This window comes from Enhydra lutris, unplaced genomic scaffold (assembly GCF_002288905.1).
Source record: "Enhydra lutris kenyoni isolate GAN:26980312 unplaced genomic scaffold, ASM228890v2 scaffoldscaffold96, whole genome shotgun sequence".
NCBI classification, from domain to species: domain Eukaryota; kingdom Metazoa; phylum Chordata; class Mammalia; order Carnivora; family Mustelidae; genus Enhydra; species Enhydra lutris.
Genome location: NW_019154180.1, coordinates 761,868 through 782,452, shown reverse-complemented (window position 1 = coordinate 782,452; position 20,585 = coordinate 761,868). Strand labels below are relative to the sequence as shown.

Genomic DNA, 20,585 nt, shown 5'->3' with positions numbered 1-20,585 from the left:
TTAGATTCCCAAGAGATGTGAATAGGTCTTTTTTTTTGGGTCAAATTTGGATAATGCTGGGTGAAAGAAAAGCTAAACTGTGGTGTGTTTTCTCATTATAGTGAGAAAAAGTCTGTAGCATATTCATGGACACCAAATCAGCAAGAGGGCGCTAGAGTACGCCACATTTCCCATACCAATTTGATCAGGCCTGCTTTCTCCAGAAAATAATTAACATCGAGAGGCCACTCGTGTTTGGCAGAAAACAGGTCAGACAATACTATGTTTTCATAATATTTTGTGAAGCAAAATATTTAAAACAGATTAGAACTTATAATTCTAAATTACTGAACATGGTAACTCTAGATTATTGAAAATTCAAAACTAATTTTTTGCATAGTTACAAGAAGAATACTCCAATATGTTTTGTTAATGGGACTTAGAGGTCAATTTAAAAACCCTATATATCATAGTTTTATCATTGTTATAAAACAAAGAAAGGAAAAAGGTCAAAATACGAAAAGCAAATTCCATGCTAAATGTTGGTTGGGGTGTGTCTGTTCTACAGGGAGGGTACAAAATGATGTGGTCCATCCTCCTTATCAAGATACGTGATTAAATAATACAGATTAAGGGTTCATTGTTACCTCTGAACAATTTTACTCAGTTTGATGTTTTGGTCCAGATTGGTTTTTAAAACACTTCAGCCAAAATTTTTAGGGACATAGAGAACCGTTAAGGGTCAATGGAGAATTATTAATGGATTCATTTTTATACTCATATCTGATTTGGAAACATCTTTTATCAATAAAGCATAAGCCAATATTTATACTTCTAACTGTCCAGTTTTAGATATACTAACAATATCACCAACCTCAGAAGCTTTGAAGTTCTGCTTTCTTTTGCCTGAACCAGTGAATAATTTTATAATATAGTTACAAAGTGAGGAAGCTAGTTCAATCAATATCTCAGTTTACAGTTACTTCAAATATTATATCATTTAAGCTTATTTTAGTGGTTAAATATTATCATATATAGACCTAAATTCCTTAACTTATATTTAAAAATAAATGGGGATAGGTTATTTCAAGATATATGCATTAAAGCAAGCTGTTCTAATCAACTGAGCCTGAAGGGGAGCAGGGAGAGAAGAGGGGGGTGGAATGCGAGTCCCTTTAAGCTTTACAGTGAGCCACATCAAACACTCTCAAGTCCTCAACACAGGACGGGAGACACCAGTGACTGGGACCATTCTGAGAATGTATAGGGCTCTGAAGACTGAAGCTGAAGATCAAACATGTCTCTTCTGATAGTCATGTTAAATTTGGCTTGAAATATCTGTGCATTTATATGAGGCATGAATGTGCTGGTGAGACATAGTGAGACAAACCTTTCACTAATCATAATTTAATCTGGGACATGCTTTAGAAGTGATGGAAAAGCAACTATCAGAACAAAACAAATGATCCCACTGCTTCTGATTTTGGCAGAAAACTTTGATTTTGTACAGGAAACACATTTAGCATAGGAATTCAAGAGAACGGTTTCTAAAGGCTCGTTATTTTGTAAGTACAGTAGATTCCCTTATTAAAGCTGGTTGTTAGGAAATGGGACTCACACTTGTGCTACATTAAACTTTGACTGCAACTACCAAGTTGCACAAGACATGATTTGACCCTTGATTTATCCAACCCATGTACAGTATAATCAAAGAATGGAATATTCTTGTGGACAAAATTTGATCTCATGAACACACCCATTCCTCTTGGTGTCTCTGCTCCACGTGTTGCCCAGTTGAGGAATTCCCTGTGGAGATCTCATCCAAATCCTGTTCCAGTGACCCTGAAAGCCCAATGGAAGGCCCAGCAGCTCTGTGAATCTGTCCCCGAGGACTCCAGCCCACCAGATGGCCCTGGCCTCTCTGCTACTTTCCTCATCATGAATCAAAGCTGCTGGGTGGACAGTTTCTGTAATGGTGGCATGCCAAAAACAGTGGTTTTCAAACTAGGCTCTCCAAGGTGCTTCCAGGGTCACCAAAGGAGGGTGGGCTGGGCAAAGGCACAGCTGAGCATGGGGGTCGCTGGCCACACTTCCCTGGAGCTGCTCTTCTAAGTGCTTTCACATATGGAGATTCTAACTAAGCTTCGAAGAAAGTTCTGCTGCTTTGAAAGACTCCAGAGGGTCTTGAGGAACTGAGCAAAGAGTAAGCACTCAGGAATCTTGATGCATGTTTTTTTTTTCTTCTGATTAGTAAATATAAACCATACGGACTCATTCTGCAAATACCTACAAGGTACCAGGTACTACATTGGGCATCGACCATGCAAATTTGAATAAAGCCAAGTCTGCACCCTCAAGGAGCACCCTTAGCATATGCATCTGTCCCCTCTCAATCTCTACAAAGGCATTTCAGAGTCCTAGTGTGACCAAGACTCCGTACCTCACAGCTGACCCTATCTGGGAAGACTGAGAAGCACAGATGAACAAATTTCTGGTTGACAAAATGTTGGATAAACCAATTTTTGCAAATAATGTCATAATGGAATCTACCAAACTTGGACAGGAGAGCACTACTGTAGTGGAAAAGCATTTGCTTATCATCTAGAAATCCAGTATGAAATGGCTTCTAAATGCATGATCTGTAGCTACAAACAGACGAACACGTAGAACTTGCCACCTGATCAGCTTCGGCTTCAGAAGGGTAGCCATTGTGTTCTTCCTGAATCTCCTGCACAGCACCAGGTGCACGGACAAGAAAAGGCAAAGAGGAGAAAGAGAAACACGTGCAAACAGACAGGTGAAAGGACAGAAGTTCTTTTTTAAAGAGACACTAAGCATGTAAAAGTTGACACACCTTTCACGGCTTTGCAAATCACAACATTTTCCCCCTTGGAGTTAAGGAAATAATGTGTTGGCCATCTATAGCATCCTCGGCCTAAAATGGAGTATCTAGTCTGTGTTTGTGTTGGGGCAGAAAAATGAAAAGCAAACAAACATCATGGATTTCAAAGAATGTATGGTCTTTTCTAAATCAAGCAATACTATAGCATATGGCAAAGAAACAAAATAACAGACACATAATATGCTCATAGAACATAAAGCACCCCATGGTAACTAAGTAAAGGGCAAAACCAAGCCAAAATACAAAGGCAGTCCATTGACATGGATTTTAAACGCAGTAAGTACTCTCATACTCTACAGAACTATTGTTCAGGGCTCAAGTCCACTAGTATTAACAAGCTTTCCACACACATGCGCATGCAAACATCACATGCTGGAGACATACATATACATACAGTCTGTAAATTAGTGCTAAACAAATGTGCTTTATGAATCAAGACTGTATTAAAGGTTTCTAATTACAGTATCAATGTGCTTCAAAGAAACAGCTAAAGGGTCACATATCTTTAAGTGTTCCCAATCTCTTTAAAGGTATCCTGTGCTTAATTTAACCTCTTCAGAGAATCAATTCATTTCCGAAACTTTAAAAATTGGACTTTTGGTTCAGCAGGTGGTACAAAGAACATAAATGCTGAAGACAACAAGATGATAACCCCTTTTAAAAGTTCTATCAGCTCTCTGGGGCTGCAAATATTAAAATCTGGCATAGATACATTTTTTTCTTCATGAAACTTTGGTTCCCACGACTATATTTCTTAAAAAGGCAATCAGTGAAGAAGTAGCAAAGCTTTAAAAGAACTATTTCTCACCTTTCATTTTTACCAATATGGTGAGATACATCATCATGATTTATCATCAGATTGGCCAACTACAAAGTTGGTACTGCTACCCTTCAAAGGAGGGTAATTTTTAAATTTTTAAAATGCAACTGTTTTTGAAATTTTCATTTCTTAAATACAAAGAAAATGGAATCATTCTTTGATAAAAATTTTGAAGAACAGAAAAATGAATGACTAAAACGACAAAAAGCCACACACTAGTTTGAAGTCCATGCAAATGGGAAGTCAAACACTGATATTTAACAATGTGAATCAGTGAAAGAAAATGATTCTCACGAGCAAAAGGAAACATGGTGAAAACAAAGATTAAACAGAGATAAAGCAACTGGGATGACAAGAATTTGATTTTTTTTGTACTACTTCGCTGGCTTCAGTATGATTAACCATTTTAAACTCAAGTCATTATTCTGTTAAAATCCACATTATTTTCATTGAATGGCTATCGGTTCATTCTCAAACATCTGACGCTCAGGTTCAAACGCATGCACATTACCAATCTTTGTCTCGCTTTATGCATATTCTGAAATAAAGGGAAGGAAAATCATGAGGAAAAAGCAAGCGACAATCCACTTCTCGTAAAAGCTACATCTGTATTTTAAGAAATACTAATTGGGACTGATTCTGCTAAATTTATCCTCAAGACTAGCACTTCTGCCCTTCAGAGTCAGCATGCAGACAGAAAGGTGACTTGGACTGAGAATTAGAGAGGACAGACAGCAAATCACCACTTTGCTGCTGCTGTTAAATTCTTTAGCATGAGTTACATAGTAAGCAAGGTGAAAAGAGGACTCTGCGGGACTGGCCATAAGAGCCCCTGCTGGGAATCTCCACTCGGTTAGAATTCGTGCAACCCAACAAAAGTCGGAACTGCACGCTGGCAACAACGTTAGCATCCTGCCCTCACACACACCGGCTTTCACGGCACATAAAAACACCGGAACAAACAAAGCTTTTCTAGTGAACACTTAAAGCTATGACACAGCAGGCCAAGTTGATCCGAGTGACTCATAAACCCAGTGAGAAGGTAAAGAACACTAAGTCGACCAAGTGTTCATCAAGCACAGAGACACACAAGTAGGAGGTCCATGTGTAGAAAGCCACATATCCTTACCCTTATATCAGGCCTCCTGAAAACCTGTTAGTTAAAACACAGAACATCATCATCATGGACACATCACTATTGACCTGTGAAAGATGCTGTTAAGCTCACCAGCCCATCCCGATGGAACAGACTAATCCTCTCACTAAACCAACCTGATCAATCCTAACACATTTGCCCTCTAAGTTTTGTTCGCTATTGAATCAATCTTAACACATTTGTCCTGTAATTCTCAGGCAAGTCTCTGATGTGGAGAAACTTATTGCCCTTAGGCTAAGACAAACTACATTATTTTAAACACAAACCCCTTCTGTCAAGTACCATTCTAAGCCATTGTGAACAGACTGTGTTTGAGAAGTTCAGTTGTGTGTCTGTTTGGAATACTGAATGCATTTTCCCCATAGAAACAATGACACAAAACGGCGGTTCTGCTCCCAAACCAGCCCACAGAGACAAAACAAAAACGGAACCCAAAAACCACAAAAGCCCCCACACTTGACCCAGAGCACAGCTCAGCTGTTGGTGCTAATGGTATCATAAACCCCAGTTAACCATAAATCTTAAGCTGATTTCTGTAGAAATTATATTTCCAACTCACGCTCAGGACACCAAAATGAAACTCTGTGCTGTGGCCATTAGGCCGCGGAGAGAAGGGTGCCTGCCCCTCACCCTACAAACAGAGAAGAGGCAGCTGCAGGTGGGAAGAGGTAGCTGGCTCTGCTGGGAGGGGAGGGGAAGAGGGGGGAAGCCAAGCTTTATTAACCCTTAATTAAGCCTGTGACTTCTACTCGAACACACAGTGTATGCACTGGTGAAGCTCTGGCGGGAGAAAACACTCAGAGAATGGATGGAAAGCAAGGAAGATGTGAACATCTGTTCCCCAGTCCCCAAGCAGAAATCCTACCACCTAACCACTATAGGTTCTATGGGAAACAGATCATAAAAAAAAAAAAAAAAATCAGCAGAGGTTCCAATTATTAGCTTTATAGTTTTACTCAAGATAGATAAGATCATATGAATACAAGGCTATTGACTTCAAAGAACATCATTGTATCATCATTAAAATATCCACTGATGTAATGGGGCGCCTGGGTGGCTCAGTGGGTTAAAATATCCACTGACTTAAAAAAGGTTCTGAAATAATTGATGATACTATAGCTCAGACACCTAAAGCCCATAAATTCCTAAACATAAACTAAACTAAAAAACCTAAACCTGCCTTTTTTTTTTTTTTTTTCAGGAGGGGGCAATGGGTATGTTTATCCTCTTGATCGTGGCGATTAAGAGGTGAATACCTATCAAAATGAATACTTTATGTGAATTACACCTTGGGAAAGTTGTACAAAATCAAGAAAATACATGCCTATGTGAGTAACCAGCGCAAAATGGGGCAGAGATGGCAATGCAGACTCCAGAGAGAAGGTCTCCCGCTCCAAGCATGTTCCCTCTCTAGTGAATGGTTCCATGTGTACAGTGCGAGTAGCACAGAGGAAAACAGTGAATTTTTTTCCCAGACAAGCACCAAGATCTAAATTTGTATACAAGTTTGCATTGGGGTTAAAACTCCCTTCCTCTGCTCTCAGGCCCCTCTCAAAATGTCCCTTGGGGCCCCCCGCACCAGAGAGGCGAGGGCTCCCACGGACCACTCTCTCTCGGTGAGGGGGTCGCTGTGCTCTTCCTTGCCTCTCTGGGCTCTCCGGGCCCCGCATGAGCACACCAGGACAGTACGGCCTGGTCTCCCGGGCCGGTGGCAGGTCGGCCTGTGAGCCCTGCCCTGAGGAAGAGGCCGCGGGTGTCCACGGCTGCCTCTGGGAAAGTGTGTTTAACTCGGGGCCCACTGTGGCCTTACACCTAAGCCAGGCCCTCCAAGCCAGCTTTGACCAGTAACTGCGGTCTAACTCCATTTGGCCCCGTCTTAATTCTTCATAAGGTAATAGGTGACACCACAGAACCTCCAACGGCCTGGAAGGATTTCGGAAGCTTTCAAACGCAGCCAGTGCCTGTGGGACAAAGACCAGCAAGCAGTTGTGTTGAAGGTGTCGTGCTAGGTGCTTCACACGAGTCATCTCAACGCTCGGACCCTCGCAGCCACCGGAAGGAGATACTATTATGCCCCTGTGACAGAGGGTTGCGCTGGCGCACAGAGCCCAGAGAGGCTAAGGCAAATAAGTATCAGTCTTTTATAAGTGACCTGTTTAGAGCTTATGCATCTAAGAGGCTTCTTTTTTTTTCTCTCTTATTTAAGAAAAGACTGCGATAGTGAAGTAAGAACACCACTGTTTTCTATTTCAGGGGTGAGGCCTATAAATAATTTTGCTGTAGCTATCGGACCGTGACAAAACGAGTTAAAAAGAAGGGGTACGTACCCTGCTCTGAAGAGCGAACTGTTGGCTCAAATCATTCCTCTTGCTGTTGGTGTCTTAATAACCAGAATTCTACCTAATGTGGTGGTCACTGGTTGGCTAAAGTCACAGGCCCCGGGCAGGTGAAGACAAATCTTAACTAGTCCTCAAAATATAACCCCATATATATAATATAGTCCCGGTCTTCGGGACTGGTCACACCTGAATCTTGCCCGACCCCCTTTGTCAAACTCTTGCCTACAACAGTCACTTTCCACTCTCTGAAGCCCTCCGGGAAAGGTGATGAAGCTGTTCGTGTTTAATTCCACCCTCGATGAAACATGTTGGCCCCAACTCCCACTCAGGAAAGAGATGAGGATATTTGTAATGGAACTAGTAAACTGAGATCTGATAACTGTTGATATCCTTTCTCCAACAAAATTCTACCATCTTTACTGGCATAACTTTGTTTCGTTTAAATAATACTTCTGATGTATCATGAGTTTTAGATGTATTCATCAAGATTTATTTTACATGCAACATAGAATCATTCAGCAGTCTAAAAAAATCTTGACTTTTTTAAAAACTAAATTTTAATTTTGAGATAATTGTAGATTCACAGGCAATTGTAAGAAATAATAGAGATTCCACGTACCATGTCATTCAGCTTCCCTAATGGCAGCATATTACAGAACAATGCCAGCACCAGGAAATTGACACTGATACAATCAAGATGCAGAACGTCATCACCAGGAGGACCCCACTGTCACCCTTCTATAGCCGCATCAGCTTCCCTCACTGCCCCTCCCCTTCTTAGCCCCTGGCAACCAGTAATCTGTTCATGACTGTGATTTTATCATTTGAAGACTGTTACATAAATGGAATCATATAGTACATGACCTTTGCTGAGTGGCGTTTTTGGCTCAGTGTTAATTCCCTTAAGACCCATCCAATTCTTTTCTCTGTCCTCTCTATTCTGCTATTGAACCCATTCACTGAGGTTCTTTTTTTTTTTAATCCCAGTTACTATATTTCTCAGTTTTAAAGTTTCCATTTGGTTCTTCTATCTCCTATCTCTTTGCTGAAACTTTCCTATTTCTTTTCTCTCGTTTCCTCTGTCTTCATTGGTTCGATCATATTTTTAATTGTTTGAAGCAATTTTCTGATGGCTTCTTTAAAATCATTTTCACAGAACTCTCACATCTGTCATCTCAGTTCTGTCACCTACTGATTCTCTTTTCATATAGTTTGAGATCCTTCTGGATCGTGGTGTAACGAGTGGCTTTCAATGGCAATCTGAACATCGTGAGTAACAGTCACGAGAGCAGGGATCTTACTGAGACCTTCCATTTCAGCCGCCTCGCTCAGACACTGCTGCAGCGGGAGCGGGGTACCCCCATGCTGCAGCCTATTGGAGTACAAGTCCAGATTCCCCACTCGGTCTCATGGACACCATAGGATGGGGGATTCCCGGTTACTGCTGGGTGGGGGCAAGAGTTCCGGCTCCCCCTGGGCTGCTCCGGACATCTCCCTGGCTGGCAGTGGCACGGGTACCTTGTTACTGCCCCCGACATGGCCTCCACTGACGCCATAGCAGAGGCACAGCCTCCTTACTGATGGGCGGATGGGAAAGTCTGAGTCTCCACTAGGCTTCCCCCAACACCACCACTGCATGGGTTTGGTGTGTCCCATTGCAGCCTGGCAAGGTGGGGGACATCTAGGCTCCCAACTTGGCCTTGCTGGCAGGGTGGGTGTGGGGCCACAGCTTTTTCCGTGGTGTTTGGCTGGAGTGCAGTGGAGAGTGCCTACAAGTTTTCTTTTTGTTAGGCTGTCCCTTTCCTGGTCCTTTAGCTTGAGAGAGTAGGCTTGTGTTGTCCATGCCCATTGGCATTTCTGGGTTGCTGGCTTTTTCAGCAACAAGTCTGGGACATATGGGGCAGAAACAAAGCCCAGGGACTCACCACCATGTCATTCCTTGGGTCCTGAGATCTCTGATTAGTCTGCCTTCTTCTATTTATTTTGGGGGGGGGGACTCTTATGTTTCTTTTATAGCTGATGGCCAGGGTTCTGGGTTGTACTTAGCATGAAGAATGGGAAAACATACCTGACTCCATCTTTCCAGAAGCAGAAGCCAAAATCTTGACAAAATTTTTGAGTTTCCAATCCCAGTTAGTTAACAAACAGTGTAATATTGGTTTCAGGGGTGGAATTGAGTGATTCATCACTTACATACCACAGCCGGCGCTCTCCACAAGTGCTCTCCTTCATCCCTACCACCCATTTCACTCACCCGTCCGCCTACCTCCCTCAGCCACCCTCAGCATGTTCTCTAGAGCGAAGAGTCTGTTTCACGTTTGCCTCTCTCTTCTTCCCCCCATGTTCATCTGTTTCGTTTCTTAAACTCCGCATATGAGTGAAATCATATGGTATTTTTCATTGACTTACGAAATCTTGATATTTTTAAGAAATAATTTTTCCCCACAAGTAACCCTGGGAGATAGGACAGCACTTTTCTACTGCAGTGGTTACAAACTGGCGGCCTATTGCTCAAACAGGCAGTAGGAGGGTGTTTTCTAAATTGTTTTTAAGGGGACATGCTGTTCTCTATCGCCTCCCGTGTGCCTAGCTTGCAGCCACTTGCGTTTGCAAACTCTGATTTAATAAACAGATCATGAGGCCACGCTATAAACAATGGATTACGGCCATGGATTGAAAGATCATGTTTGAGCTTCCTTTTTCATAGACTAGCACTCGATTTAAGAAATACTAACTAAAACCTAGCTCAAGCATGATGAAGCCTTTCCTATACCCTGCATCTTACTTCCCACCAAAGCCCTTCTGGAAATTTTTGCTTAGGATCCAGAATTTACTCACCATACTAACTTGCTAATTAATTACACTTAGTACAGGACCATTTTCTCTTTTTTCTTTCAAATGTTTGTTCATGGACAAGGGGAGGAGAAACAAGAGGAGACAAACAGAGGTGGTGATAGTGATGATGAGGTCACTTTTACTAACAGCTCCTAAGAAGTTTTGTTACAATTTGTAACGGTATTATTTCATGTAATCTATGGAACGTTACATTCCGATCCTGTTCTTAAAATCTTTGACAAATTCAAGAGAGAGGCTTTTACTCTGTTAGCCCAGTAAAAATGAAAAGCAATTGAGCTGAGTTGCTACCAGGGACACAGGGAGGGGGTCCAACAAAATGAAGTATTTTATCACATTTCTAATAGTCATAATGATCCAGGCAAATCTTCAGGATGACTTGGTAATAAAGGATACACTTACTAATTTAGTCGACCATTCAACTAAAATTCAACACAGTAGCTACTTACTCTTTCAGCAGGGACAGGTCCCCAAACCTCTGTCATTTCATACGCCACCTCCACAAGTTCACAAGTTCGGCTCTGGCTCTACACTGCCCATGCTAATATCAGTATTTATATTACTTTAAGTCAACTCCTTTTTCGTACTTTGCCCAGCTCTATACAACAGCATCCATTAAAACACAAGTTCAATGTGCTACTTTTTCTAACACATATTTAAAATTATATAACTGTGAACACATGTCCACAGACATACCATCTAAATTTATCTCATGTGATAAAAGTGATATTCTTACCATAGTCTGGGTGATCTGACCCTGAGCCTATTGTCAATTCATGACATGAATAAATTAAAAAAAAAACTGTTCTCAAAAACCTAACACGAGTTGCTAATTTTTCAGATTTGCAGGACTGCATCAGAAACATATGGTCTCATCACCAGTTTCAAGAGCTCTAACCCTAGGAGGCCTAGCGTTTCAGATTTTATCATACATAAGAAATCTATGAGGCCTTTGGTTCCACACCTACAGAGATTCTAACCCACTGCCAGGAGAGGGGGGGGCCACTGGGGCTGATGCTGCCGGGAGAGGGGGGGGCCACTGGGGCTGATTTTTGCTGACACCCTGGGGAGCGCTGATGTGGGGAAACCCAAGGGCCACATTTTGAAAAACAGTGGACAGGGCAGGGGGACAAAATTTTAAATGCACTCCAGCTTTTCAGTGGGATAGCTGTCCTGCTGAAAAATTCCAAGTCTCAACTATGTGATAGTAAGCAAGTCATCGGACATCTCTGAGCCTTGGTTTCCTCATCTGTTAAATGATGGTTATAATAAAAGCTACCTCATTTTGCTGTTTTCAGGCTGAATGGATTGTATGTCATGAAGTATTACAAAGCCAACAAAAAAAGCATTAAAAAACCACAGAGCCCTATATGAGCTTGAGGGTTGATGAGGTAGCTGTAAGCACCGCCCGCAGAAGCCTAGGATGAAAAAGCCAATCAGCATTTCCCATCCAGATGCCAGTGCTCAGCCCCATAAGCACCAGCTCGCTTTAATTACTGACGTCGCGCTTAACCTGTAACAAATTAACCCCCATACTGTGTGTCGGTTTCAAATAAGATATTTGCACAGTGGATAATTTGAAATATTATTGATTGATGCCGGCAAATTAGATCCTCAAGGAACTGTGGCTGGACCCTCAGGAAAAACCACATGCAATGGCTCCCTTGCTGGAGGTACTCCAGAGTCCTGTCTTGGGGACTCAGATTTTAAGAACTACTTTATACAGAGCATATAAAATTATCCTTGTGGTTTAGAAACATTTTACACTTTTATTATTTAAAGAACTCTCTTCTTACAGAAAAAAAAAAACTGAATTATAAATTTAACTCTGACTTTGCACACTTGGCTACAGGGAAAACATAACAAAGACAATTAGAAAATGTGTTCTCTTACAATCATTCATCAAAAGCTTTAGCTATGATCTGATGTAGGTACCTAAAATTCAATTTACAAAATATAGAAAAGCCTTATTTTTCTTCAGAATACCATCTGCTAAACCATTCCAATATGAGCTAATTTCGCTACACAAAATTTGTAAATAGACTAAAATTAAAAAAAAAACAGTTGCTTCACATTAAAGTACAGATTCTGTCTGATCTATTAATGTAGAGGTTAGAAAGCTACGCACACAGTCAACATTCAGTCTTTCATAGAACTCACACAACACTAACAAATACGCAAGCATAATGAAAACATTACTGTTAACTCCTGATTGTCTGGAAAGAAAATCATTCCAAGGCCTGAGAGCTATTCTCTGCTAGTCTGGGTTCCTGAGCCTCTCCACTCAGTGGGGCAGTTTCTCAGCTAAAATGAGGCAACAGGGAAACTGGGACCGGCGGGGTAGGCAGCTGCTCAGCGGCCAGCCACTCAGGCACCAGTGAGGCAGCAACTGCTCCTCTCAGCTGCGGCTGGCATGTCTGCGCAGCTGGATTTGGAACACCGGGTACCCCAGCTGCTCCTACATGGACAAACATGAAAACCAGAGAGCAGGGAAACCTACTGAAAATGACATACTGTCATTCTTCTGACTGAGCAGGTTATCCAATTTCTACTAATCCAAAGGCCTACTTTCCTCTGGTAGGCCTAATCAACAGCATCGGATGGCTTGGAGGAAGTACAGACTGAGAGCCAAATTTCAATTACATGGCCTCTTGAGTCAGTCTCTGCGCTTGGCACATTACGAGATAGAGAAGAGAGGAACAGAGGCCATTAGGTCCCTTAAGCAAGGAGCATGTATTAAGAATTAATTAAGGAGGGCACATATTGCATGGAGCACTGGGTGTGATGCATAAACAATGAATCTTGGAACACCGGAAAAATAAAATAAAGTTTAAATTAAAAAAAGAATTAATTAGGATCTTTATTGTAGTGCTTGAACTGTTTGTAATTCTATATGGTTACCTTTACATTTACCTTTACCTTTACATTTACTGTAAGAACTTGGTGCTTGGTAAGGACCGTGATTTTGAGAGACTATTGACCGAGGGTGGTCTGGGATACTAAATGTAGTTCGTCCACACTTGTGAAAACCAATCATCTTTCACAAGCAGGCACACATAATTATAATGGACTGAAACCTCCATTCAAGCAACGTAAGCATGGTTTAACAGTTCACTGACATTTAAACAGGGTTAGTCTTAGCCTTAACAAAGATGGAGTGTGTAAGTTTTTAATTTGTTAACCAATTCAACAAGTATTTACTGAGCACCTGTTATATTCCAGGACTGTGCTGGGGAAGCAGTGGTGAGTAAAAGAGCCCCCGTCTCTGTTGACAAGGAGCTTATCACTCTCAACTTTAGAATAAACAGAGAATACAAATTAAAGACCAAAAAATGAGGCTGCCCAACAATATTCTGGAGTTCTGCAACTTTTTGCATCGTAGTATCGCCTGTTAATGCCGAACACCCACAGGTAGTATCTAAACACAGACACAAATGGTGAAGCTGGGAAATACTATCAGACATTTTCTGAAGTTCAGAATATGATCAAAGAAAATATAGGCATTTATTATAATAAGATGTAAAATATAATATGTAATATAATTAATAAAAATGGAAATGGATTTTTTAAAAAAGGATCAAAAGCTAAAGACAGTTTTTCCTCTCAATTACAAAACCATGAGTACATATACTAGATTCTGGTAAAAATTCTCCTTTGAAGTTCAGATCTAACAGAAAATCTTTCATCCTTGTTCCCAAGCAAATGTTTGTTGAGCATCAAGGGGCCAAAGTCTCACTCAAACTGAAAATGCAAAGCTTCTTGGGGTGCCCGGGTGCCTCAGCTGATTAAGCAGCTGACTCTTGGTTTTGGCTCAGGTCGTGACCTCCGGGTAGTGGGAGTAAGCCCCACATTGGGCTCTGCACTCAGCACAGAGTCTGCTTCACATTCTTTCCCTCTCCTTCTGCATTTCCCTTCCCCCTACTCTTCCCCCACCCACCCCATGCGTGCACTGCACTCTCTCTAAAATAACTAATAATCTTTAAAGAAATGCAAAGCTTCTTGGTACATTGAAGACTCAATGTTGCTTACCTTGTAGTCTCTGGATACGTTTTCTGACGTCACTGAACCTGAAATCTGACTAGAAATTGTAGCAGCTATAAGCTGTTTACACCATTCAACATGTGATCCTGTAGGACTAAAAGAAATAGTGTGATTAAAATATTTTAAGACATGAGCTCTCGGTGAAAAAAATGAGTACTAAGGATATATGTACATTCCTTTTTTTTAAAGAAAAGAAAATTTTATGAGACTATACAGTTAATACATTTACTATAAGAACTAAAATACTAACTGATAACCAGGAAGTAAGATTAGGTTCCAGGCTGATTTTAAATGAATTAGCCAATTTTTTTTTTTTAAGTATATGTGCTGCCGAAGCGAGCACTAGCCAATTTTTTTTTATGTTTAAGAGTCTAGGCCTTACACAGTTAAACATTAGGGAATTTTATTATATTACAAGTATATGCAATGAATATGCTTAATGTAATATATATGGAATATTAATTCTAAGTGAAATATTTATCTTACAGCATATGTTTTTTTCGAATAGACTTTTAATCAAACAGTTGATTATATGAGTTTAAAAAGACCAGACTAGGCAAATGACATCCTGCACGTAGTAATAATGCTATCTTACACTTCCGTAAGAGCACTGACAACTTAAAAAGGCTCTTCCGGTCTGTTATGATATCAGAGTCTCCCAACCACAGTGTGATAAGAAGACACATCAGGGACTAGCCAACATGTTTCTGAGATGAGAAAACTGAGGCACCAGAGGTGACACGCCCAATCAGAATGTAGCAGGGCTGCCTCCAGCTCCACTGGGGCTGTCCTTCCAGAACACGACACAACCAATCGTGACCGACCTGCTGGACTGGAAGGCGAAACAGAGGCCAGCCCCACAGAGGCCAGCCACACTGCCTTACACAAGAACACAGTCCTGCAAGGGAAATGGCATCTTCTACTTGCATGGTGCTCTTAAGCGTCACCACATTTCCACACACAGCCTCGCCTAAGCCTCACAGTGACCCACCTCAAAGATGAGAAAAGTGAGGCTCCAGCAGTTGACCAAGGTCACATGACCGGTCAGTGGGCAGGCTGTGCCCACCAGACCTAAAGGAACACAGGAGCAGACTAGGCAGTGAGAGAATCAAAAATTGCCTCCAAGGGGCCAGGCTCCTCATCAAAGTACTGAAGGAATCAAGCAAAGGGCAAAAGATGCTCATTAAAGTTTACCCTGTAGGTAGTTTTCGCTGTAAAGAATGTTCCAGACCTATAAAAATCTCATCACTAATTAAATCCACACTCATATATTGGGAAGACTGAAAAACGTGGAATCCCTAGGCAGTACATAAAACAACCTAAAGTAAAATGAAGATATTTGATGTTCTCTACTAGCGCTCTAAATTTCTGCCTCTGATCACGATAGCCCAGTGGTGAGCCGCGGGGCTGAAAACGTAAGTAAAAACATGCACTGAACAAGCAGACATTCCTATCATATGTCATAAATCTATTTACTACAATTTCTAACTTAGAGGAAAGGAGGGGAATGGGGGATTTTAGTTTCTTTGTTAAAGGCTAAGTCCCCTTTGTTGCTGGTTAGATCGTCCTTCTCTTGTCACATTGCCTTCCTCCCTGCCAGCACCCACCCCTGACTGTAAATCCAACAGCAGGAACCTGCATGGTCACCCACTGTGGGTGACTTGTTGCTGTTATCATCTGCTCAGCATCCCTTCCTCCTTCTGATAAGGACATTTCTCTAGCGGGAGGACTGGTCCTTCCCCACTTCACAGGATTCTGGGGGTTGGGGGGGACCGAGCAGGGCTGATACCTTGCTCCTCCTGAGCCCACTTGAAGGGGAGTGACCCAGACCAGGCCAGTCCCAGGCTTTCCTCTTGGATTCTAAGCTGTGTAGATCCCCCCCTCAGCACTGCTGGAGGCCACTCCCCAACCCTACCACCTTGAGGAACCCACAGAGATAAAGAATGGGACAAGAGAAAAACAAGGGATGAGGAGCCCCGACAATGCTGCGTGCAACTCTGGCTCCAAATGTGCCCCTGGCCATCTTTCCTCGTCTGCAGCAGCAACGTGCGTCAAGACGCTCCCTTTCTGGCTTAAGTTAGCATGAGTTGTGTTTTTTGCCACACGCAGCCAGAAGTGGCCTGGCCAGCACAGTCACAAACAGCGTGGTATAGCGGGCTGGTAGACAGGAGGCTTGGATCCAAGTCCTGTTTCTGTTATCAGCTAGCTCTGTGACCTTGAGCAAGCCACATCCTCTTGCGGGACCGCAGCTTTGTCGTCATGGAGCACAGTACTCAGGAGAGAGGGGAGGGCTCCTCGGTCCGTGGGGCAAGGCTGCACCTCGCCTGTAGAGCCAGCTTCCACTCTAGAAGTCACTCTTCAAAGAAGAGTATGAATCCGAGCCTGTCAACGACGACGGATCACAGAAGGCCAGCCAGGTTTCCCCTGTGCAATCCCCTGCCGCTAAGAAGCCCCCGCAGCCTGGAGGAGGCCAGTTTTGTTCCTCCAACCTGGAGTCTCCTGATCTCGATGCCCAGCATCCAAGGAGACATCTGTACTAGGGGGTCCTGAGACCCTGCCAACTTGACCTGTCCAAACCAGCTTCAGGGGCTCAGCCTGCAACCCACTCCCCGACCCCTGTTTCCTAGGTCGGGGAAGAGCACAGCCAGTTACCCAGGTACCCCAAGCCCAAAAGCTGGGTCAGCCTTGGAGCCCGCCCCCCACTTCATTTCACTCTCACATCTGCACACTCACCGAGCCGCTCGGTGAGCTCACTCTTATGAGCTAGTGTCCTCAGAATGCACCTTGCTCCGTTCCCACTGCAACTCCCTTTTCCAGACACCCATCCTCTGTGTTCTCCTGCCTCCTGAATTTAGGCCCCAGCTCTAGGCCAATGACTCCCACATTGAGGTCTCCAGCCCAGACAACACTCCTGAACTCCAGGCCCATATAAACCAACTGCCTCTTTGACCTCTGCTCTGGAATATACAGCTGGCACCTCAGAACCACGTGCCATTCATTCCCATCTCATTCATCTCAGCAACACCACTTTCTCGTGCCCAGAATCTTGGCATCTTGATTCTTCTCTCCTACCCAACAACCAATCTTTAGCAAACCATGCTGGCTCTACCCTGTAGGTTTTCTTCAAATTATATCTACAATCTTACCACTTCTCCCTTCCTCTACCCCACTGCTCAGTCTGGGCCACCGTCCGCTGTCACTTGGGTGACTGCTACAGCCTACCTGCTCGTCTCTCAGCTTCAGCCCCGCCCCCGTTCAGTCCGCTGTCCCCAGAGCAGCTACAGGGAGCCCACTGAGATCTACACCAGGTGCGCCACTCCTCTACTCCTCTGCTCTGAAAGCCCCGATGGCTCCCCACGACTCTCCACCACCTGCCCCTGTGACCTGACCTCAACCCTTACTCCTTTCCCCCTAGCTCCTTCCCCACTAGTGACACTGGTCTCCTTGCACACTTCACACACTCCCACCCAGGTGCACAGGCCTCTGCCTGGAATGCTGTCACCCTCGATACTGTACGACTGGGTCCCTCCCTTCTTTAGGGGCAGTACTCGAGTGTCACTTTTCTCAGCCAGGCTTTCCCTGGCCATCCTACGTAAAATTCCAGTTCAGCCCCCAAACTGCAGGCCCCTAACACCTCATATCCCCCTCCAGACTTACTTTTTCCCTAGCACCCATCACCATCTGACAGAGAATACGGTTGACTCATTTGTCGTCTGCCTCTGTCACCAGGACAGCAATGTGTGTCTGTTCCCTGCCAAACCCTTCGGCCCCTCACAGTGCCTGACACAGAGCAGCCGCTCACATATCAAGGAGCCAGTGATTAACATTTCCAGTGAGACTCCCTGCCTCCAGTCTGTTCACCACACCGCTGCAGAACAAATGTTCTCGAACATCAGTCCCATCCCTGTAGCTCACCTGATAGAAACCCTTTTGTGGTCCCTATAGCAAGGGTGACCGCATAATTTCCTATCCAAACCAAGACACTAGTGCGAGTTGAAGAAGGACGCTATTAATAATCACACCCGCTCCACCAGTAAACCAGCACCATCTTGGGCAAAAGAGACCATCTGGCCCAATCTACCTGTAGCTACCGGCAATTGTTAAAAGTGCAGAATTCCAGGCTCTACCCCAGAGGTAGACAGACCAGACTTAAGGTGGGACCCAAGGAGCTGCACTTGGATCGTGCACTGGAGATGATTCCTATGCAGGTCACAGAGAACCATGCCCCAAGAAGCAAGGCACAAAAGATAAAGGCACAATTACCTAGGAAGGCATCCAAGCCCCTTCAAGATCTGGCCCCTGCCTTCCCACACGTCTTCTCTCTTACCAGTTCCGCACATCTAGCATCACCTACACCACCGGCATGACTGCACATTCCACTCCCAGGGCCAAAAGGTCCTCCCCACACTGTCCCCTGGCTAATTTCCCATTCCTCACCCTCAATTCAAATGTCAGCTTCCTCAGAAGGCCTCCTTCCCTTAACTGCCCAGAATCCCCAATACCCCCCCCCCCAACTAAAACTAAATCAAGCACTCCACCTTTGTGTGCCCACAGCGCAGTGGATCACAACTGAGACTGCGGAGGTTTTTTGGAAAATACTACCTCCTGGCCCTCACCCCAAACCTTCTGAATCAGAAGCCTTAGGAGTAGGGCCCGATCACCTGGAGTACTTAAAAAGCTTATCAGATGATTCCCATGTATACCCCACCCAGAGTACTTCTAGCACTCAGCACATGCAATTTAAATTACTGGTTTGTTCATAGTCTTCACTAGATGGTGAGCCAGAAAGCAAAAGCCATCTTGTATTATTCCATAACTCTCCAAGCCCTCATACATTACAGAGTATCTGACCATTCCAAGTACTATCTTAGCTGTGATTAGTTCTCAGTGAAGCTGACCACTTGCGTGATTAATTTAAAAAACAGTGTAAGTACACTGAGGTAGAAACAAAGGGAGTGTTTCTTGCTGTTCCTATGCTTCGGGGAAACTCCCCAAAGTTCAGCTCTCTGTTATGACTAACACAGGCAAGAATGAGCGTCTGAAACTGACCAAGCTGCCTTACAACACTCCCTTGCCTAACTGCACTCTCGTGTCAGCGAAATAGCCAAGATGTGGGAAAACTGGATATTCCGGGCTACGGGATAACCAACCCATCACTTGTCCTTGGAGGCTTAGGATGGCCCTTCCAGTTGGGCACGGTTGGTTTCCACTTCTGATTTACATTGGTTCTGCAACTGCCTAAGAAGCAGTTCTGTGTCCACAAAAACAATGATCCGGGTTCCTTCAAAGTGTGAAAGACTGAAATAAACGATTGTGTGTTCTTGCACCAGGAGCCGTTTGGAAGTTATCCATCCCAGCTTTTCAAATCAGGGTAACTTTGCCTCCATTGGTACCAGCTCCAACACCCACGGGGTTGCATCCTCCAGTCCCCACTCCCAACCCCAACGTCAAAGACGCTCCCCCTCGCCGCCCCGCAAGCAGCGGCGGTGGTGGGATTTCGGTCTTCCAACCCCGGGAGGGAAGGCCTCGGTAAAAAAGGAGAGCCTGGGTGAAACCTCCCAAAGTCTCCAGGGCCGCGGCAAGGCCAGGGAGACGTCTTCCAAGGTGCGGCGGGAAGACGCACTGAGAAGATTTGACAGCTGCGAAGCCCCTCAGGGGCTCAGGGAGCCCCAGCCCTCGAGGCGGAAGTGAGCCAGGTGCGCGGCCCCGGGAGGTGGGGCAGGGCCCGGGGTCTCAGGGAGCGCGGGGAGTGGGGGGGCGGCAGGGCACGGAGAGGGGCACGCCCGGACTCGGCAGGCGCGGCGCGCGGGGCTCTCGGGGGTCAGGGCGCGGGGACCGCGGCGGCCCGGGGCCCGCTTACCTGTCCAGGGTCTCCACGCTGGGCTGCCGGGAGCCGGCAGCGGGGCCCCCAGCGCCCCGAGGGGGCTTCCTGCCGCCCGCCGAGCCCGGGCCCGGGCCCCCGCCGCCCTCGCTGCCAGCCGCCGCCGCCGCCGCCGCCGCCACCGCCGCCACCGGCCTGTCCATGGCGCGCCGGGCCCGCTGCCGCGGACGAGCCGCAGCGAGAGGGGAGCGGCGCCCGGAAGGGTCCCGCCGCCGCGACGTGCCGCGCCGCCCGCCGGCTCAGGCGGCCGCCGCCATTAGCTGTCACCTGGCGGCCCCGCGTTACCCACAAGGCCGCGCGCGGGGCCGGGGGCGGGGAGCTCGCGCGGGGCCGGCCGCGCCCCCGTCCGCAGAGCCCCACCTGGGCCCGGGCCGCCCTCGCGGGGAGCCCGCGACGGCCCGTGTCGCCCGGCAGCGCGTGGGAACGCGCCTGAGTGGCCCCGGAGCTACCGGGCTGCCGAAGAGTTGTGGGGGGGCATCCAGGGGTCAAAACCGATTTGTTTCCCCTCGATTTTCCTTCCCGGGTAAGTTTCGAGGTGGGGGCAGCCCAGGCCCCTGGGCGTCCATGGTCTTGTGGTCTCAAAGCAGGAGCAACTGCAGACATTTTAGCAAGTC

General features: G+C 45.2%; 1 protein-coding gene across 3 annotated transcripts in view; it reads right to left on the bottom strand.

Annotated features, from left to right (window-relative positions):
- LOC111139116 (myotubularin related protein 1) overlaps positions 1 to 20,055 on the bottom strand; it is a 57,297-nt gene extending 37,242 nt beyond the window's left edge. The window contains exons 1-3 of one of the 3 annotated variants that reach the window (XM_022491268.1): positions 19,951 to 20,055; positions 14,079 to 14,184; positions 4,831 to 4,854 (exon numbers count right to left, since the gene is read on the bottom strand). The gene's annotated coding sequence lies outside the window, so the exon portion shown is untranslated. Of the gene's footprint in view, positions 1 to 2,656; positions 2,708 to 4,830; positions 4,855 to 14,078; positions 14,185 to 19,950 lie in introns of all 3 variants that reach the window. The other 2 variants (XM_022491267.1, XM_022491266.1) reach the window with 2 other exon arrangements.
- Between the last annotated feature and the right edge of the window lie 530 nt (positions 20,056 to 20,585).